We start from the raw sequence: 23050 nt of genomic DNA, 5'->3' as shown, positions 1-23050 counted from the left end.
TCCCCACGAGAGAGTTCTAGAATCGCCAAACAGATAAAAATCTACAAAGACCTTGTTTCCCTTCCCTGAAATATAATTATTTACCTATTCAATTCACAATCAACAGACTGATGTGGATTTGCAGCTAAGCTGGAAGTAGCCGTAGTTGCTATTTTGTTGGAATAATATCAAATTTCCTTCTATGCTTTGCATAGCTGTCACCCAGTGATATGATAGGTCCATGATTTATTGACCTACTAAAAGCACTTTCACTGACTTGTCATAATAAACTTTACTTAAAACATTAAAACATAAAACATCAACCAGCAGCTCAAAGGGATGCCATACAAATACTTTCTAATTTAGTTAAGCTCTGGTGCAGAGCCTGAAAACGAAGATCTCAGCATAACAGTTTCTAGGATTTGTCATGCCAGGATCTGTTGTGTTAAGTAACAGGAATTATAAATACAAATGCCTTGAAGTATGAAGCGCTGACAAGAAGCTTGGCTCAATCTCAAACCCTCATCGTTTTTGAAGGTCTTGCTGAGACCATGAAGCTGAACCCAGCTGTAGCAATCATGATAGACTTGAATTGCCAAAAGTTACTGGGACTTCAGCCTGTACAAATTGCTGCTGGAAGACATGGCTATTGGGTATGTCCTGGTGGCTGTTTGCCTTATCGTCTGGTTTTGTAAAGCCATGCTGGCTCAGAGGCAGGCTGTGATTGTGACCTAGACCACAGCCCATATTTTACAGCAGCGCATTACCTGGGTGGAGATGAGTACCTTCAGCTTCTTCTGATGCATCTGGATGGTCTAGTTGCCTGGGTTCTTTAGTAAGTGATGAACATTTAATCTTAAGTCGATGTCTGTGGTGGCCAAGAGTTTTAGCAGGGCACACTGAGGTCAGATGGGAAGACCTGTGCTGATTCCAGGTCTCTCTGAGGTCAGTCTCACCTGGCACAGCAATGGCAGAGGTGACACTCTGTGGCAGTGGGGTGCTAGAGCTGTTTGGTGTTAGCTGTTTGCCCACCACGTGGTGTGGGTTACACAGATGACATGGTGCTGCACTGCTTCTCATCAGCTCCCTTGCACGCCCACCCAAGCATTGCCAGGAAAGCTGAAGAACTTGGATATTCTTATTTAGCAATTCTCTTTTGCTCCAGTTCAATGGGTTTCATTCTGAAACTTATTAAACTATGCCAAAACTAAAGATGGCACCTCTATAAGAACTAACTTATTAGAATCATAGAATTGGAAGGAATCATAGAGTTGGAAGGAACCTTAGAGACCATCTAGTTCAACTCTCCTGCACTGAACAGGGACACCCACTGCTCCATCAGTGCTCAGAGCCCCACACAGCCTGACCATAAATGTCTCCAGGGATGGGGCACCACCACTTCTCTGGGCAACCTCTTCCAGTGCTTCACCACCCTTATTGTAAAAAACTTCTTCCTTATATCCAATCTAATTTTACCCATTTTTTTTCCCCCAAATTTCCTTGTCCTGTCACAGCAGACTCTGCTAACAAGTCTGTTCCCTTCTTTCTTATATTCCTTCCTTAGATACTGAAAGGATAAATCCTCAGTATAGCTGAGGTAAATACTAAATAATAGGATGGCAAAGTATTCTTCAACTTTGTTTCTTTCTCTTTAATCTTTATTATTTTGTTTCTCTCTCAGCGTATTACATTAGATCATGCCATAACCATCTCCAGTACGAAGTATGCAGCTTTATGGATGGTTCAGAAGATGCCTAGAGATTACTATTTTGTTTATAGTAGTCCACAATTCAACGTGTCAGCGTTACAGACCCTTTCATGTTATCTGATCCGTAGAATCCCATGGGGATTTCCTGAGCACATCCTAAAACTGGTGAGAAAATGCTACAAGAAAAGTCTGCAGGTAACAAATCAGGGATTCACAAATACTTTTGTCATCGTGTGACTGCTTGAGGCTGGTCATACACATGTAAAACACTGGTGATGAAAAAAGTGCACATGGAGTATGTAGCTGGAAATATCAGGAAATAATAGCAGCAACTTTCTCTTCCAAGAGAAAGGGGTGTTAAGACTGGATGTTTGCCATAAGAGGAAAAAGAAAAATGCAGCAGAAGTATGTACCAGCTCTCACGCATGCAAGTTCATAATGAAACAGCAATAATTGTTTATATCTGCAATTCTTCTGTATTAGTCAAATGGAAAATAGATTGCTTACTTGAAGTGTGTTTGCTGTATTTTTAGTTATGAAATTACAGACCAAAGTAATAAGTTCTGTTTTAGTTTTGTGAGACTCTTTTCATCGTTTACAAACAACGATGATCAACCAACTATTGCATAAGGATGCTGTGGCTAAAGCCAATTTGCAATCCTGCATGAATAAAATCAATGACATCTTCATTTTGGACAGTTTCCCAAACAGATTCTGGGAAGAAGGTGATGGGGGTAAGTGTGTACATAGCCTGATGGCAGGCATTACTATCCAGAACCTGATAGAAAGAGTTTTTCTCTCAATCACTATGACCACACGTTGTAGAATAGCCTTAGAGGGCTAATGGGCACCTACCTCACATGCCCTGTCTAGGAGCCAAACTTCTTGTATTGTTTCTGGAAAAAAATGGCTCCCTGGAGAGAGGAGAAGAGCTTAATCCCCATGTTAAATACCTAGGGTTAGATGGTGTGACTCTTCTCTCACCTGATTCTCTGTGACCATTACACCTGCCATGCTGCAGTCCAGTGCATCAAATGCTCTCAAACCTAAAACTTGCTTCTTAATTAGGGACAGTTCTGTCTCTCTTAATTCAGGCTCTCTGTCTCTCAGGGCTCAGATCATCCCTAGCCTAAATGATGTAAAACCTAAAATTACCACTTGGGAATTTGCAGTATTGAGAGCCTCATTCCGCAGGCTTTCCATAGGCAGTGCTTGTGCTGACTACAGTCGTGGTTCCTTATGTGGAAAGGGAGGGGACAGGAAGTTGAACATTTTAATTTTCTTAATACCAAATAACTGAAGATATTAATGGGTTTTTGTGACCTCCTTGAATTCAGTTTTGGCCGACTGAAAACAATTCTTAAATAGCCAAATCAGGCCAACTTTTTTCATCCAGGCTTTTTGTGCCCTAAATTCATGAGGAAAGTTGAGATGACAATCCACAAGTTATTCTACCTGAGCAGTAGAAATCATATGGCTTGACTTAATGCCATACTTTGCATTTGTAATTCTAACATATAGGGAGACAACAATGAAGCCTGGCAACATACATTCAGAAAAATAATGTTATTGGATGAATTAGATTTTAATATCAGTGGATGAAAATGGATTTATACATAGAAGAACAGCTAGGCAAAATCTTGTCCTCTGGACTGAGTATTTTATGTGGTGCTGGCTCCTTTGCCAAGGTATCAGGATCTTACACTTGCTCTGCTCCTTGTTTAGCTGTGTTTGGTGGAACTGTAATTGTCACATGCTGATGGAGAGGGGGATGTTGGTTCATTTCCTTCCTTGCCTGGTTTTTGTATTAGGAGGATACATTGATTTTATAAAATGTAATTGCATTGACTGCTCTTGTTATCAGGATTGATTGTATTGACTGGAGTTGCATGTTGTTATTTTTTCACGCTCTTGCTTTGAAATATAGTTCTGCTATTGCGTTTTTTTTTCTTCCATTTTGAGATTATTTATAACACATTTGGAGTTAAGGTTCTTCTGCATTTGATTTATCAACTGCTAGGATTGCTCTGAAATGCCATGAGAAGTATTCATAGTATCTACGTGACAGTAACCAGTAGAACCAATTGCTATTGACCCCAGCCATGTCAACCATCATAACCTTCCCTCAGGTTAGGAGGTTGAAGCTGGGAAATACATTTCGGCTTCTTATTCCTGTGTGTCACGTCCTTATTGCAATCCATTTCAATTGTTCATTAGGGAATTGGGATAGATATTCACTATGGTGAATAAATAATAGCAACTAGATGTCTGTGGAGAATGATGCTAGCAGCAAAATGCAGGGTCTGTGCCACTGAACCCCCGAGGTGAAAGAAATTACAAAGATTTCATTTTAGATGCGGTGGTGATGCCTAAGTTCTTTGTGGAATTTACTTGGATATGCATGAGAAATGGCAGGGGGTTTAAGGCTGATATTTTTCAAACCTGGGCACTCCAAATTAGGTACTTAACCCTACATATAGATACTTCAAAGCAGGTAGTCTGGTTTTAAGAGCTGATGAATACTGAAATTATTGAAGTCTGGAAGTACTCAGTATCTCTGAAAATTAGGCCATTTCTATTTGGCTGCTCAAGCATTGTTTTAGTATGTGATTTTCAGATGCATTTTGGAATGAGTGACTAAGTTGGTTTTTTTTTTTTTTTTTTAAACCTTCCACTTGAAGCATCTGATTTCTGGATACTTAGGTGGAACTTGAGAAATTATACAAACAAATCTAACTTTTCTCCTGTTCAAATCAATGGGAAAATTACCACTGATTTTTGTGGGATCTGTATTACTCTGATGCACATATAACTATCTTCTAAATTTAGCCTAAATCTTAAAAGCCATGTCCTCCCTTCATTTGTGAACTCAGCTGACACTGGATTCCAGGAACTTGGCTTCCCTGCAATAGGAATATATAAAGGCTTTTTGGATATGATACATTAATGCAATGTCCCATCAAATGATGCTTTTGCAGCAATAATGAAATGAAAACTTAACTTTTGTAGGGTTTTTGCTTCTCCTTTCTTTGGATTAAATTTACACTCTTTCTCCCACTTTGTGTTCTATAACATTTTGAATTCCTTCTTTACGCTGACATATTTGCAAAGACTTTGAGGAAGAGATCTAAAATGCTTTGGAAGGAGCTGCTAATCGCCTCAATGGCCAGATTAGAGGACATATACATACCATCTGTGTCATATTAGGTCTCAAGTAAAGTCTTGTTTAAAGTAAAATACCAACTGTCTTTTGAAATGCCATCATTCCCCAAAGTCCTGTTACAGAGCCCTAAATCCCGAATACAGTATCTCTACATCTACAGACAAAGGACAAAGGGTCAAAGACATAGTTTCTCCTTATTTAAGATTCCTCTTTCATTTTATTACAGGACCCTGGGGTAGACTCTCTCTTCAAGTCCAGTCTTCACCAATCACATGCTAATAACTTCAGCTGAAAGAGGGCTCTACCCTAATGTCATTATACTCCCCAGCAATGATTGATTGTGTTATAGTATGTTTTTGAAACCTAATTACTGTCTCAGTTTGTATTTGAGCTCATTAATCTTCTAGCCTGTAAATAAGTAAAATTGACTAAATAACTGAATTTCTTTAATGACGGGTTCAAGTTATCCTTATATGTACTGTTTTTTGTTAACCTTTTTATTGCCAGAAATGATTTTCTGTTGTTGTCAGTGTTTTCTTTAGCTTGTGTGGCTGGCAGTGCACCTGTTTTAAGTTCTCATCTTACCAAATGCGTCTGTGGTAGCGAGCAGACAGACCCAGTTTGGCTTATGGCCTCCCAGTCCTCCTCAAGGCAGAGAACTGCTTTTAGGGTCCAGCAAGAAACAGATTTGCAGAAATTAACTGGGAAAACTGAGAGGAACGTGCAGAGCCTGCTCACCATTTGTCTCAGGAATTGAATAGGAAGATAAGAGGTATTCTTCCTAAAACGTGTTTATTCTGTATCTTCTGTACTGAAAGTATTACCCTTTGGATTGATCATCATCAGCACCCTAGCAATTCTGGTTGTCCATAACTGTGATGGGCTGAGAGACTGCAGTCTGCCCCTGGGTGCAGCAGCAGAACTATGGCAGCCCACTGCCTAATCCTCTAAGCAGTAACTCTAGGATCTCAGTTGTGTGTTATGCCAAAAAACATCACCAAATTTTGTTAGCAATATATACCTTTATACTATGCCTTCTGAGTGCACAGCTTTCAGCTGAATGCCTCCACGTCAGTATCCAAGCCTTTGGTAGGTTCAACCATAGTTATTGGAAAGGTCAGTGCTCCCTGCGGTCCTTTTTCCTTACAAGAGCCTCATCTGCTGGATCCTTGCCGCTGCTGACAAATAAATGAAGGCTCTGGCAGGAGCCAGGCTAAGGTTGTGGAACAAATTTCCAGGAAAAACAAGCATGACCACTAGCTTCAGCACAAACAGAAACATATGGCAATTTCATCTCCTTGCTTTGGTTCCCTCAGTAAACTGATTTAATTCACAGATACACGCACCTACTCAAAGCCTCTTTCTACACGCCAGTCAGGAAGCAAGGAGGCTGTGATTGATTATTTTCATTTACTGGGAGACACTCAGATAGTTTGGACAGTGGGGACTCCGTAAGTGCCCAGGTGGATGGGACATTTCAAACACTGTAACCCTTGCCAGACGTGTTAGCTATGAGTCCAGGCCCTGGTGAGAGACTTCAATTTGATCTGCGTCTTGCTGGAGCACTTAAGCATATGCTTATCTCCAGATATATGAATAGTCCCTTGAGAATGCCCATGTGCTTAAAGTTCGGCATGCATTTAAGTACTTTGCTGGAGCAGGCTCCTAAGTCTTTCTGGGGATAATTAAGTCATGCCGAAAGCTATTTTACTGCTACATTTTCTTTCTGGTTCACAGGATGAGAAAATCCATTCTCATCAAAATACCTAGTGGATCATTTTTAACCTGATTATTTGTTAAAGGATTCATGTCATTACAGTGGACTTCTGCGCTCCTTCCTTCCATCCCATTCCATTCAGGGGGTGCCTGTGTTTTTAATACACACTCTTCTGACGGTCAGCACTGAGGTATGCTGTAATAGAGCCAAACTCCACTTACATACCTGGCAGTGCTCATGCTAGGTGGTGACCTTTGGCCACTCCTCCCGTAATGAACCCCTCTACAGTAGGACCAGATGGTGCTTTCACTTCCAAGGGTGCGACATTACTGAGGTTATGCAGGTGCAAGTGTATTTCTGGAAAGGTTTGCTGGCTGGGGGACTGATGCAGTGGGATCGGTAGTCAGAAGCAGAAAATAGCCTTTGGGGGACAAATATAAAAGAAATGTAGTTGGAAAATGGAAAACAACGTTCGTACAATTGGCATTATGGAGTGCAGTTTTGGTGGTTATTGACGCAATACTTTCCTTCCCTACGTGCCGTTGATAGGAACTTGCATACCTTTACGGTTCATGGGCAAATGGAGTTCCTCATTCGCTGCTTTGAGAGGTAGGAATACAAAACCTCACCAAGCCAGTGTGGCGGCCCTTTGCATACCACTCCTGTAGCGTGTCAGGAATTCTGGTGCAACCTCAATGAAGTGAAGGAACACGGACAATCCCTGGTTGGGGATTTGACAAGGAGCAATGCCCCGGGCTGGGACCGAGCAGTGCGCTTTCCACAAAGGTAGCCAAAGGTGCTCAAGGGTGCCTGAGGAGTGAAGCAGGGTGACCGCAGGAGGGGAGCCGGCGTCTCACCCCATCCGAGGCCCAATGGCTGAGCCTCTGGCCCGGGGATAAAAGCAAGTCTGTTCCGCTTCGTTTCCTGCCTTGGAAAGCAGGGGGTTGGATGCTAAAAGGCTAATTGCACATTGTTTTTAAAAATTAGTTTGATAATTCATCATATAGTAATTAAACTAATTAGAACACTATTCATTTCCAACCACCTTAATTAGGCCTCAACTTGGCAGGGAGCCCGTGAGACCAAAATGTTGCAATTCGTTAAACAATCAAAAGACTTCGATAACAAATGACTGTATTCAAGTACATTTTAGTTAATAAGATTTATATATTAATCTAGTTATACTTTGTTCCCCCAGAATTTGGCAACGCTTACGGGTCTTCTGATCCCCCTACGAAATTCCTGAGGTCTGAGTTAAAATAGCTGGAAAATGCTCTGAACCTCATAGCCTGGCCTGCTTTCTGTGCTGCGGCGTGCGCTCTGAAAGCTGCAAGGCTTCTTCTCCCCCCTCCCCACTCCCATTCTTTGTTAATGGGGTGAGCAGCTCTTCAAATCCAATTGCTGCTTTGTGCGACGAGTGCAAACCAGTAGGCAGCGGTGCCGGGCATCCGGCTGTCCGGCTGTCCGGCCGCAGGTTTGCTTCTGGGGGCGCTGTTGGATCAGGCTGTGTCTGTCCGTCCATCTGCCACATGTGGTGGCTCCGCCGGTGCCACTTCTGGACCCGCAGCCCCCGCACATGGCTGTGACAAACACTCCACACGGCCACCCCAGCCCAGAGGAGGAGGTGGCAGAGGGCCGCCGTGGCGCTTGGTTGGGTGACGGTGAATTTCCCGCCCGCTCTCTTTGACAGCGTAATGAAGTGATAATTGCCTAAATGAATAAATGTTGATGGCTGAGATAAATATGCACATTCCCTTAATCTATTTTTCCTCTGAAATTGCTAAAGGAAATTTGGCTTTAATGGAGGGGAATATGTCAATTTTTACAAATGATTGTAAATCTGCTCAGAGGGAACTCAGATGAGTCGGTCTGTGGCTGAGCAGTAAAAGTTACTGGCGTATGAAGGCGTAAGAGGGACAAAAAACTGAACGAGACTCTGTAATAATTATGTTTCTCAGTGTCACTACCTTTGGCAACATCTGGTTTGTTTCTGTTCTTTCCACATCCTGCAGATGTTGCTGAACACATGAAAAGCACTGACAGGAGAATATTTTAGCCAAGAAGCAATTTCAGTGAATAATATAAAAGGGTATCCTCTTAACTCTCCAGAAGTCTTTGGTTAGTAGACTTCTAGTTTCATTGCTGGTAAAGATCAGACCAATAAGCAAATGGGCCAGGGGCCCTCTAAAAGTGTCAGGAATAATCTGTTGTGGATGAAATAGAAAAGTATGTGGAGACAGCATGAAATAACAGATCCAGATTGGGTCTTATTCTGACACCCTCCCTGAGCTTTACTCCTCAGTATTCCCACTGATAACAGAGATACTGACTCGAGCTGTGGGATTTCTTCCCTTGCCCACCTCTGATTCATATAGCAAAGGAAAAAGGAAGAAGAGTGAAATGCAGGGAGCCTGTATGTGTACCATGGGTATACTGTGTTTCAGGGCTGCATAGCATGGGATGAGATTTTCTTTTCTGTCCATTCATCTATGTCACCAGCATATGTGCAGAGCTGCAGGACAGTGGTTTGTCCCGAAAACACCACGCAGTGCAGTGCGGGTGTGATGCTCTGACCCCTGCTGCCCTCAGACCTTGCTGCTCAGCACAGCTCTGCCAGCAGTCAGCATTGCCATGCTGCTGAGCAGCTGAGCCCAGTGGTTTCCTTTCTGGGGATGGGGACTGCTCTGGTGACTCCTTACTCATCCTTGAGAAGCTTCAGGAATGGATCCTGTAGGAAGAAATGAGTGGAGAGAGGAGAACCTGCAGAACACTGTTCTCTTCTGACTGTTTGCTGCCTTTTTTTGTGATAGTATTCCTGTTTTCCTGCTCCCTATGCAGCTTTACCTTTTACATGTTTATAGCCAATTGTGTGTAGAAGTGTGAAGGTGACAGTTCTGGGAGAAAATGGGATAAACTCTGTAAGGTACCAGAATTGTATAGAATTGTTCACTGGAAATAAGGGTACAGGCATAGCTCTACTATCTTTATTAGGTGTGGATTTTTTCAATCTGCATTGTAAAAGATGATTATTGATTTAAAAAAAAATAATAAGAAAGGCTCATAAATTGCAAATTCTATTCTGTAGAAAGCATGGGCACCTCTTGCAAATGCGCTGGCTTATAGCTACAACAGGCATGCTGCTCTGCCATGGAAATGGATGGCTCTGTTACAGAACACTTTGCACACTTTGCTCTGCTAACACAGATACCTCTGCAGAAACCCTTGGTCCTTAGCAGGGGTTACCATACCTTACATTCTGGGTCTCTTTTTGTGTGTGCTGTGAACGGAAATACTGATGGTATTGCAGACACTCTTATGTGATACTTACATATTGAGTGCTGAGAAGAATCCAATTTTGTTTACATGGGATAATGCAGAACAGGAAGGGTAATAGCAAGACATTTATATCACTGTGTGCTTCTAGTCTGCAACCTTCTTATCTGTATCTCTCAGAAACAGTGATGTGTAAGGGGTCCTCCTGCTTTATGCAAGCCCCTTTCTCAGATGGAGGACTTTGTGCCTGCATTTCCTCTGTTTGCTTTTTGCCAGTCACGCTGGTGGCTGTGGTACAGTGAGCAGCCTGGGCTGCTGGAAGCTCAGTTTGGCTGAGGCTACTTGGTAGTCTTCCATCCCAATGACCAGCTGCATCACCTTGTTTCTGTGCTGATGGCAGGACAAAGTGTCTCGCCCATTGCGTGGGACCTTTTACCAACTGCAGAGTAATTAAGAGGAAAAGTGTGTGTCTTGGAGGTAGACTGAAGCCCAAACTGGGCAACATTCTTGCAGCAGAAACATCTTCTTCGAAGTTCTTTCCTTTTATGCAGATGAGCATAAATCATCAGTTGTTTTCCAGCAAAGTAGCAGTGGTAAATGGGAAGGTGCCTAAACAGGTGCATTGTTTCTCTCCTCCCCACTTGAACAGCTCATTTTAATATACACCAGTTATTGCTGTGCATAATAATGCACATCTGTCAAATGCTTTCCACAGTGCATGCAAACACACCTACAGAGCTACAAAGCAGGAGAGCTGCTCAGCTGCACTGCTCTTTGCATTGCCAATGAATCTCCTCCAAGCTGCAGTCTCTCCTTGCATGCTTTCTAATGAAATATGCTGTTCCTCTGCACAAAACATGTGGAGACTGGGGTGGCCAGCACTGTCCCTGCTGTAACTCCATGGAAATTTCCAGTTTCCCACAAGTTGGGACTCCTGAGCTCTCCAGAGAGCGGAGGACATGGGCTCCTGCCAGGAGAGAGGGAGGTGTGCTGGGTCGAATCCTGCTCCCAGATAGAGCCACTGCAGCCCTCAAAAAGGACATGAGGTTGCCAGGGTGTGGCTGGTGAGAGAATTTGGCCTCATTTGAAATGCATGGAGTGACTCCAGGATGAGATCAAGAGCTGGCCTCTCACCTCACCCCTCTCAGTATTACTTCTTTCTAAAGCAACATCGCTGCCTCACACTTGCATCCCTGTAGTGGAGGCTGGGTCCAAAGCCCTCTGAACAAGTCAGGGCTTTCCTTTTGGAGGCTAGATCAGGTTACTAAGGAAGACACGCTATCCAACTGCAACAAACGTTCTTTAGATATGTATTTGTTCAGACGATTCTTTGTGTTCATGCTCAGGGCTGAATTTGAAGTCGTTTTTGCTCTTACTCTTCTCCACCAAAAAGTAAAGAGAAGATGCAAAAAATAGCTCCCAAAGAAACTCCAATGCTCAGCTCTGAGAGCCTGTATATGGTTGATGATGCTTGCAGAGGTCACAGGGATTAATGAAAAACACAATTAGAACAACATCGAGCTGGGGGCCCCAGTTTGGCACTGAAAGATACATTTGGGTATATCATATTGCATTATGTGATGTAAGAATGTGGGCTAGTGTAATCAAAATGTAACTGCAATCCTTACCAAAAACACCTGTTTAACCTCAGCTAACCCGGGAAGAGAACTTTAGACTTTTTTTCACTTCTGAATCAGAGTCATACTGGTACACATGCAATAATGAAGCTTCTGTTTGCAGGTCCTGAAAATGGGAGGACTCAGAGCCTGCTCTCCAACTGTCCCTAAATCTATTTTATGTTCTTTAATTATGTGCTTCCTTAACTTAGTAGTGTGCTTGGGGAAACCGCAAGGAAGAGAACTGGAGGCCAAAGATGAAAATATTTCTCCCGTGATTTGATGAACTGTGCCTAGTGGCAATCTGAGCATCTCCTGGCCCGAGAACTGAGAGGACCATGAGGTACCAAATGCCCTGACTTGTGGGGGCACTGAGGCTCTTTGGCACCTTTGGAGGAAGAAGTGGTTTCAAAATAGAGAGCAAGTGACTACTAATGATCCGACTTCAAATTGCCAATTCTATCACTTCGTGTTCTGAGCCCTTGGAAACGTTCCCTTTGTTATGAATGGACAGAGGCAGGGTGGCTCAGCAGCATGGAAGAAATGTCCTGGTGGCTCAAGTGTCAGTGTAAGAATGGAGAAGAGCAAGTCTTGTTTGCTGTTCTGCTGCATGCCTTCTGTGTGTGTGAGAGAGATGAGGAACATTGTTTCGGGTGCAATTAATTCTGCCTACTTTTGACTGTTTAGAATTTACTTTCATTTTTGCCTTTGCACTCAGTAAAGTTTCCTCTTTAGTCAGTGGCTCATCCTAGTTGTGCAGTTTCTTGAGGATGCAATGGTTGAAGGAAATCAACTTTTTACACAGGTCGATAGCGATAGGACAAAGAAGAATGGTTTTTAAACTAAAAGAAGGGAGATTCAGGTTGAATATAAGGAGAATTTTTTTACTGAGAGTGGTGAGGTGCTGGAACAGGCTGCCCAGAGATTTTGTGAATGCCCCATCCCTGCAGGTGTTCAGGGCCAGGTTGGTTGGGGCCCTAGCCATCCTGGTCTAGTACTTAATCTAGTGGCTGGCAGCCCTGCCTGTGGCAGAGGGGTTGGAACTTGATGTTCCTTGAGGTCCCTTCCAACCCAAGCCATTCTCTGATTCTATGATCTCCTGAAGGCATTTCTCTCCAACAGTTACAAAGGAGCACCTGAGAAGGGATGCTCAGCTATTCATTAGCTGAAATTAGTTGAGCAGCATCTTTTCCCCAGGTGTCTCAGTTGCTTCCTTCTGTAGAGCGAGGATATGATACTTCCCTTTTTCATCAGTGTAAGTATCTGTAAGAATAAATATGGTAAACTTCCAAAGGAACACCTTCCTAATAGGATACTGTTATCTTTGCCTGTAACAGTGTGTTTCAGGAGATGCTGGGAAGCACTTGTGGTTTTTGTTTTTGTTTTTGATTTCTCAAAGCAGATCAGAAAGTTGCTACAAAGACTTCAGAGGTTCTTTTTCCCTTGGAAGCCTGGAATTGAATTGCTTCTTGCAGGGTGAACATCCTAACCCTCTTCTGCCATTCTGTGGTGATAAATGGAGGGTGCTCACTGCCCTGTGTAAGATTAGGAGTCCTCAGGGAGATTTCAGGTGTCCGACTGCTGACCGAGGAGCCCCAGTGCAGGATTCAGGTGGCTCAGTGAAGATGCATGGGCCTGCAGCTGAGGCTACGTCCTGAGCTGGTGATAAACCAGCAAGCTTTATTGATTCCAGCTGAGCTATTGCCTTTCTTCCAGCACCAAGTGTCTAGAGGATATATGGTAATTTTACCCTTCCAAACAGAATTCTGAGCACAGCGTCAAAGCTTTTGTGAAGTGTACTTCTGGAACAGCGGTCAGTGATGGAAAGCTAAAAAGAGATTTCTGGAACAATGTCAGACAAGTGGGAGACTTGGGCTACATGTTTTAAAGAGTCAGCAAAGCTGCTTTGGTGGAATAGCTCAGAGCTGAAGGCTGCACACAAATCTCTCATGCAGGGCAGTAAACACCATTGCTGCACGCTCCTGGTTTGCCATTCCCCCATGCTGATCTATAACCTACTGCAGAACTTTCTTCCTAAATGCATCATGAGACCTCACACAGGGCAGGGTGGGTAAGAGAAGGAGCAAGAACATGAGCTGAACAGAGTACAGATCTCCCTGCGGCACACCAGAACATGCCACAGCATACTTCATACACTATTCTGGCTTTGGTATAGCAGTAGAGTTACAGGGCTCGTAATAGTTGCATGCAAAGAGTCTGCACAGTGCCCATCTGTGCTGAGACCAGTTTAACCAGCACTATAGAAATTGCTCATTCCCATAGGCATTAGATTGCCAATATTTTTAGGGAGATTACCAATTGTATTATATATATATATATTTAATCAAAGCAAGGTGAAACAACTTCCCATGCTCTGCTGATGTCTTTTTTCAGGGAACGGTTTATCTGAGGCAGACAAGAGTGTATCGAGTTCTCCGCGGGCTTGTCAGGGCAAATACTTGTCAATGCTCTAAATACTTTTGTGAATATTAGGGAATAATCTTGCAAGAGGGATAAGAGCACAAGTTCCAACTGACCCCTTCCGCCCCTTTCCTCAGCCCACAAAACCTGGAGGGATTAGTTGCATTTTGAAACAGATGCCCCTATAATTAGGTAAGAAGAAACATGACTGACTGTTTTGAAAAGACACCTTTGGGTAACATATCGGCAGACCCACAGATCCATTACCAAAGTACAATCTGACAAAACAGCTTAAGGTCTCAACTCGCTGCTCCTCTTTCATGACGGCAGTTTATATCAATGAAGATGCCTTGTAGTCCTTCAGCCTGGGAAGGTTCAGACATGGGAGGGCCTATGGAAAAATTTACAACAGGCAAAAAAAAAAAAAAAGCCCAGTACTGAAATTTCTTTAATCTGATCAGACTTGTTCTTAACCCTAAGACATAAATATCCAGCACATTACACCTTTGATTTACTATTATGCATGTATCAGAGCAACAGTGGTTCTTTTGAATTATGCATTCTCTTAACAGAACATTAAACCTTATGGGGAGATGGAGTGGCCCAACACATAACTATTATCCTGACAGAGGGGAGGGCGAGATCAAGAGTAATGCTCCCAAGCTACAGAAACTCAGAGTTTTTGTTGGATTGCTTGAATGAGCATTATAAATAGCACTTTGTTCCTGCTCGTTAATAAATAGTGTTTAGATGACTCACGAGAAACCTGATAGATAGCTCATCAAGAGAAAGAGGAGGGTTTATGATTTGGCACACAAGAATAACAACATCCCTAAGCCCCAAAACTTGCCTTGGAAGTACTAAAAGCAGGCAGCAGAATCGTGGCTGCATTTCTGAGGAGAAAACATACCTTTTAATAACTTGATAATCCATTTATTATTGGTTCCTCATATCAAGTTATGACGAAAAGTTACTACAGTACTACAGGAAATCAAGTTTGATTTTGTAATATCATCAAATGAGTACTTTCAAGTGCCATGTCCAAAATCAATAAGGAAGCAGTAACTACATTTGCTGTCATATGATGATATTGATGTAAAAACATAATGGTCAAAAGTATAAAATCAATTTCATAATTTAATCAGAAATGTTTATTGATACTATTAAAGCTGAATTCAATAGCTCCTGGTATGCAGTTAATTTCTTACCTGTCAGAAAAACATATTGAAATGTTCTTTCTTTTAAATTCTTGGAGTTAATTCACTGAAAAAACATCAGAGACCTGTGAGTGCAATGGGCAGAGGACAACTGTGAGACCAGGAAGTGGTTGGAACATTTTCAGCAGTTGATAGCAAGATGCTTGTCTTTTATATATGCACACACACATGTATAATGTAATGTTGGCAGCAGCTAGCTGCTGTTAACTGCAGTGTCATAGCATGAAGTCCTGACGCAGGTGAAGATGGTGGAAATGACACTGCTGAATCCTGCAGAGCCTGGGCTGGCTGTGGGAAAAGGCTCAGAGATTTCCCTCCTACTGAGGGACTGGGAAATGATGGCTTCAGGCTGTTACCTGCTCGAGCTGTGTGTTCCTACAGTAGGAACAGAGAACTGAAGATTTTGGAGTTGTTTTTTTTTTTTTTCTTTTTCTTTTTATATATAATGATTGATTAGTATTCCTTCTTAGGAATGGCCAGAAATGTACGCTAAGATTCTGTTACTGTGATGAAAGTTGTGTTTCCCTTCAGTGAAGTTAATGCAAGTAATGCGTGCGTGTCATGTGCAGGACATGATCTGGACATGCACAGATTTGTCTATGCTGCAGTTCCTATTCCTCTTGCCTTTAAATCCTGCTACAGGATTTCTGCAGTACTGAACCAGCAGAAGTTAACTTAAGCTGCCAGTACATCAGGTATGAGTCTTACCACAGCCACACTGCAGAGTGCTGGTGAAATAGAGGAGCTTACCATGCACATAAGCCTTTTTCTCTTCCCTTTGTGAAGTGGCAGAGGCTATTTTGGAAGCCAACAATGGCATTCTCTGCTGTCATCTTTTCTTTCATTATATTTATCCGTACAGAATCAGATAATCCTTTCTCCTTCATAGCCTAGACAATCATAGGAGCAAGCATAAGAAATCTACCCATTTCAAGGATTGTGGGGTGTGTTTAATATGACAGCCAAGAAGATAGATGAGGCATTTTTTCAAAGTGGAAGCAAATTTAAGTCACTAAATCACACTGACAGAGCAAGAGCCACCTTTCTCAGACATTTCCTGAAATTTCTCTATGTCCCCCCAGTGTCCTTGAAATGTGACCCTAAAATCTGAGATCATTAAGAATTTCTTCATCTTCAGAACTACATGGAGGATTTATATTCAACTTGGCAAGTGAGGTTATTTCTTGAGCTCATTTATGTTGGTTGGTGGAGGCCTGTTGTACTGGATTTGAGCCAATGGAGAAGTACAAGAAATAGCAGAAGTGGCATTTTAACTCTGATGTCTGCTATAAGATGGGGTAGATCATTCTCATAACACTCCTTTGGTTTCCATTATGGAGAGAGCGTAGAAGATTTGACACAATCCTGACTTTCATATGGCTATAGGAGAACTACATAATCATTGATTTTGGAGGTGTGCAAATCCAGAGATGTTTTAAGGTGGCAACAAATGAACTACAGAGTTCAGAAGATTTCGGTACCTATTAAAATGGGATTGTCTGTCTCAGCGAGTCAGGCTTTTATGTGAGATTTAATCTAGGGAGTACAGCCAATTAGTTAAAGATTAGAGCATGGACTAAATGGGGCTAAGGTCTTTTCCTCACACTGACTGCATTTTGGAGGGCTGTGTGCTTGTCTAAATTTCAATTCTCCTTCAGCATTACTACTACTGATCTGTACCTCATAATGACCTTCTGTAACTGAAGTCAGGAATGATTATTAACTGCCATGCAATTTTGAGTTGGGCTGTGTTTGAGAGTTGGAAATGGCAAGATTTGCTTTCATAAAACGAGAAGCTGAATCTTTGCCATCTATTTGCAATATTCATGTGTAGTACACACAACAGGAAAGCAACTTGTACCCATTTTGTACCTGAGAAACTGACCTATCTTATGACCGGTATTACTGATCAAGAAACAGACTTACCAGACTGTCATACATAGAGTAGGAAGGAATGGAGCTGCTGTACTGTGCCAGGGCTGGGGAAGAATGGAGACTTTTTCTTGGAAATGGTCCAACATTTTGGAGAAGCATTTAGAGAAGCCACAGGAATGCCAAGATTAAGAGCCTGAATGCAGAATATAAGTTTATATATAAGTTTATATAAGAATATAAGAGATGGTGATGGATTACTTAATTCTTTTATTAAGACCCTGTGCTGTGCAATAGTCAATATAGGTTATCAATGTTTTAAAAAGATGCAGTCATGACTGAGGAAGAACAGAAAAGTGCTGTGAGATGAAACTTGGACTAAAAAAATATGGACAGGAAATTTTAGGTTTTTGAAGGGAAATTTTATGTAGTTCAACTAATCTATACAAATTTTTAAATCATATATTCAAATCTACACATTTACTATCATGTCATAAAGCACATAATAAACATTTGGTTCTTTGTCTACCATGAAAATGCAATGCTGTTGCATTTTGCTGTGAAATGTTGTAGACTGAGGTCATGGAGATATTATCAGTTCTTTCATCACCACGCATCCAGGCAAATAAAATGTGAAAATCAGTTTTCAGAGCTCAAAACTCTTAAGTTGTCACAATGGTTTCTGAGTTTTAAAGCTTGAAATTGCAGCTCTCAGTGAAATGCCTTATGCCACGTTGTTAATGTTTGTTAGATGGCAGCAAAAAGGCCACTTGGAGCAATCGTTGTGACTTTGTTTGTGCTTGTTTTCATCTGTCAATAGACTTTGACAAAGTATGAAATTTGGCCATTTAACCATAACTGCCCCATTAGGTCTGTCATCTCTCCCTGCGGCTTGTGGGTAATTCTGAATTCAGAGCTGCGCCCATCAGGATGACGATTCTTGGGCTAAACCAGATTATAGATACGCACCAAACAAGTGCGCATACATGACTAGAAAGGACAAATCTGGATAATGAGAACTTTGGTAACATCCGAATGACATACTGAATCTGTTGTATGACCAGACAAGACAGTGAGTGATACAAAACTATTCTTACTGAGAGCAATTCATACTGAGCAGAAACATAAAAACAAACCAACAGAACCCCCAAACTCTGTGCAGATGAACAGCATGGTTGTTCAATAAATTGATAAATACAGAGTGACACTTTATATATCCTTTCCCCCATAGCTCATCAGACAAAAGAATATTTAAGTGTCACAATATGATTTGGGAGTGGCACTAAAACATAATCAGCCATTCAATTTGCAAACTTCCCCACAGCTAAAACAATGGCCACACCTAAAATAACTTATGAGTTGAACTGAAATGAGTTTGTGGATGTTTGTGTGGCTCATCCTAAATGCAGAAAACAATCCAGATGAACATTTTTCCGGACAGTCCTCTAACTTTTTTGAAAGAGCTGAAAAAATTGCAAGAATGTTTTGGTAGGGTGTTCAGTTTCTGTGCCTGTAACATAAGAAGGTCTAGCAGAAAAAATGTTAATGCAAGATTAGTCTGACAGCTTTGATCCCCCCCCTTAAAAAAGAGGTCTGACTCAAGAGATCGGCTTCAGTTTGAGGTTGACTGTTGAGATTCTGGGGAGATTTACATTAAGCACCTAGAAATGTGTTGTCTTTACTCTAATGATAAAGACTCTGTCTCTTGTTGGTGGGAGAGAAATGATCACTTCTGTAGTTTGATTCATCTGTATTGTCTTTGCTAGTTCCTTTAGGATGGGCTGAATCATACCCTGAAGATACCAATCACTGTTGGCTGTAGGCAGCCGTGATGACTAGCCTAGACTTATTCACATATTTATTAGGTGTGAAAAATGACTTTTTTGATCAGTTCACTAGCACTTCAAGATTGTTTAAGCACATCTAAGCGACCTAAGGCGACATCTGAAATGAGATACAGCAAGTAGGAAGAGGGAAACAGAAGTTTCACTTTTTGAAGTGAGAAAGAACAGGAGGAAAATAGTTCCTTTTCTTTTGGTTTTAGTACTAGATTTTCTTCATCTCTTGAGCTTGAAAATCTCATCAACTGATCTGTCAGTACCTGTACAGAGAGCAGGGCCCTTTGGCAGAAAGGCAGCCATTGGTAGTGGGTCCTCCTTGTGAATTTAAGCATCTCACTCAGTCCAGGTGCACCAGTAGGACTTCTCATGGTAGCTGCTGAACATATGCATATCTGTTAAAGAGATTCTTTCTGCCTTACGGTATGACTGTGAGTAACCTAGCAGAAAGCAGCTCTACTGAGGTGGCCTAAACTCAGCTATGTCTCCTTTACCTGGTCCATGCTGAGCTCACTAGCCTCAAGAAACATCTCAAGTCTGCTACATATGGTACTGAGGAGGGAGTTGCTGAAAGATAGTTAATGGGAAACACCAGGTAAAGAACTCAGTGAGTAGGAAGTGCTTTCCAGCACTGTTCCTTACTGTTCCAGTAAGGAACAGTTCTGACCAGGAACATGTTGAGTATAATGTTTTGAAAATAAAATGGTGAAGAAGAAGAAAAAAAAAGGCTATTGGAGTTGCTGGTGTGCACTTACTATGCTCTGGGGTACTGACGAAGGCTGGATTTAGTCCTAGTTATTGGATTCAAAGGAGTGACACTCAGACAAACAGCCCATGTGTCTGCCAGCACTTCAGTTACTGAAAATCTATTCTGCAAATGCTTTGTGAACTTGTGATAGTGGAGCTGGCTTGGTGGAGTGCATCCTGGACATCACTGCAGTAAATAATTACTGTTTACAAACCAATTTACTGACTGGCAGGAAAAAGAAAGATTGTGTGCTGCTTCTCTCCCTGGTGTTTCCTGTGCCTGAGTAACATAAATCACAGCACATTTTAGTAAGGTGACAAAAGTATTTTGCTTAATTTGAGGTTTGCTGAGCTTTTTTAATTGGTGGATGAGTCTTTAAGATGACATTTTGTTTCTCCTACTTGGCAATGTTACAGTGTTTTGCTGCTTACAGGATATTACAGTCTTCTGGCAATGCTGAACTCCTCTTGCTGTGAAGCTAGAAGATGCAGATTATTTGGAAAAGAGGTAGCAATTATCACAGAATGATTTCCAGGAGATGCAGGCAAAGGAAGCCTTTTGATTTGACCTGTAATTTTAGATGTTGGGAATGAAAGTGACCCAAGTGACTACATCATCTAATGCACACTCCTGCCCAGTGCAGAACTGATCCTGGCTTTCTGGATAGATTGTTTAACTTCTTCCTACAAATCCCCAGTGCTGAAGACTTCACCACATGCTGTTCCTCCCAGGACATCTAATTTAAGAGTCTCCACTAATACAATCAGAAACTTGTTCCTGATGTCCAACCTGAAGCTCTTTCAACAGTGGTTTATGCCCATTACTTCTAGTTTATCCCATCTGGAAATAGAAAACGAAGTATGCCTTTCCCCCTCCCCCCCATAACAAACTCTTTGATTCACAAAGTGGTCTTATCTCTTTTTTCACTCGTGACTGCTTGATTCCTCTTTGTCCGAAGTCAGGGTAATTCAGCATTAGACATCTCGTGTCAAGGGCATCAAGCTTTATTCATCCTTGACTCTCATGAAATAAGCCTGTTCCCATCTCCTTGTTTGTTGGTGTAAACTTAACATTCTCCAGGCAACGAGCAGTATCAAGAGCTGACACTGCTCTGTGCTGGTAAGAAAATGCATTCCCTTTCTCTCCGTCCAAAGCAAGAGATCAGGCAAAGCCTTTTCTCTGCTAACAGGCTGCCTGCCTATGGGTGAGTCTTTGCCCAGGCTGTGAAGTCGGTGGCTTCAGCTCATGAAAATATGATCCTTTCTGAAAAAGCAAAAACTGTGATCCGGTGTTCTGGCTTTGTGCTCTTTTTCAGCTCCTTTTGATTGGCAAGAAACGATTACACACTTAACTTACATCTGGCCTTTTTACAACATGACTAAGCTGTCCAACAGATGTCTGCTTTGGGTCCAAACAGCATGAACATATGACAGGGAGGCAAACAATAATCTTAGGGAGTTTCATCCCTCTTGTTTTTCAGGCAGATTTGGTCACACTGTATCAGATGACTTTGAAAATTCTGTATTCTTTTGGAAAGTAACACTGCCAACAAGTAGCTTCTGAATCTGGTCTCTTCCTATGGCTTCCAAACAAGAAAGCCCTCTCTGTGAAGACATCCCCTGATCGCATCTAATTGCCATTCCTAACCTGAAGGTGTGTGCTGGGATCAGAGCTTTATAGGCCACTCTCCAGCAGAAATCCGTAAGGAGTACTAGGAAATGGATACCATCAGGCCAACTTTGGAGGACTGGAAATAATTTAACCATAACTCTTGATTTAATCTATCTGTCTGTTCAAATTCATCTCTCATCTAATCAATCTGAACAAGAGGACTGAAATTCTGGAAATAGTGTGTTTATTAGTTTAAAAATAAATAAATAATAAGAAAAAAAAAGTTCTGGAAATATGTGTTTTAACAAGTTGTTGAGTTAGCAATTCTTTCTTACTCTACAGCCCGCCTCTGCCACACATACTGTAACTTTCATCTCCAGCCAGAAAACTTCAAAGTCCTTCTGAGGTCAAGGGCAGTGTGGCAACATGTATTAAATCAAGAGTTCCCAGATCGGTGAGCGTTCCTGGATGTAGACATGGACTGCAGTGCACGATGACATTGTAGAAACTAGACTGAGCTAGCCACTGGGAGAGATTAATGATTCAGTACTGTACCAGCCCGGAGAGCTGAGAGATTTCTTTTTGTTTTGGTTTTAACTACTGTGATTTAAAGGGCAGAAAGCGTGTACGTGACTTCAGTATATTGTTCTGCAGCTTGCTTTATTAGATCTACTGATTGGCGAAATTCATGTAACACTGCTGCACAATCCAAGTGGGGAACAAAATCCTCTCTGAGCAGGGAAAGAAAACAGTCCTTTTCCAAAAGCATATTTAACAGAAAAGTAACATAAACCTCGTTTATATGGCAAAACAGTCACCCATAATAGTAGTAAGCTTGCTGCAATGCCCTGAATTGGTTGGTTTTGCTCCCAGTTCGAGTTTTTGTTCCATTCAGTATAATCTCAGTTTCTGTTCATAACCATCACGTTCTGTCTGACCTGAGGAAGAAATGCAAGCTTGTCCTTGCCTGATGTGTTTCTACTCCAGTAGTGTAGTGCAGGGGCTGAGCTTTATTAGGCAGCAATAATGGTCATCACTTTTCCTCCCAAGGGGTCAGAAAGGACCATAATGAAAGGCTTACCTATGGTGCTACAGAAACCAAACCAAATCTTGGCAAAGGTTAGCATATTATTAGGTGAACTAATGTTCTGAAACCAACTCCTTTGACCTTGGAATTATCAGAAGTCATGTTAGAAGTCATTAAAAAAAACAATTTTTGCAGAAATAGAGCTGCCTTTAATCCACAAAATAGGACCCACTTTCAGCTCTCCAAAATACAAGCACTTAAGTAAGGCTCTAAATACAGTTTTAGTTACTGGGGGCTCCCTCTACATTCAGTAGAGGTAAGCAGGCAGAGGGCAGCTTGGCTTTTGGGGGCACTGAATTGCTCTTTGGAAATGCCCATCTGACATAGACACCTCACTGGAGCACACAGTTTGGAGTGCTGCGTTCAGCTAAAAAAGCACACAGACATATGTGCAGATTAGGTGTGATACCTACCTGACTGTTTGCTCTCTCTGTGCAACCACAATTTTTAAATTGTATGTAAAACTGCAAAAAGTGAAGAAAAATCTACACACTGTTTATGTGAACTTGCGTGCCCTATGTTCCTGATCTTCCCACAGGTACTATAAGGTGCTATATCCATATAATGTATGCATTTAATATTTGCTTTAAAAAGCTCTCCGCTTCCAAATTCACTTTAAAAACTTGATTCCCAGTGTGATTTTAGCTATCTAAAGAGAGGATAATAAAATTAATTCATAGGAAAGATAACTCAGGTTCAGTTTCACGTATCTACTATACCTGCACCAGATCTGCCAGGTAACTAAGCTGGGGCGTTGATTCCTCAGAAAATACTCTTCCAGCTGAATCACCATCTTTGCT

At 41.8% G+C, this 23050-nt stretch overlaps 1 non-coding gene across 2 annotated transcripts in view; it reads left to right on the top strand.

Annotated features, from left to right (window-relative positions):
- The window catches only part of LOC421268, a 225516-nt gene that overhangs the window by 121483 nt on the left and 80983 nt on the right, over positions 1-23050 (top strand). The window lies entirely within an intron of this gene.

This window comes from Gallus gallus, chromosome 3, assembly GCF_016699485.2.
Source record: "Gallus gallus isolate bGalGal1 chromosome 3, bGalGal1.mat.broiler.GRCg7b, whole genome shotgun sequence".
Lineage (NCBI taxonomy): Eukaryota > Metazoa > Chordata > Aves > Galliformes > Phasianidae > Gallus > Gallus gallus.
This window is presented reverse-complemented; position numbering and strand designations above follow the sequence as displayed.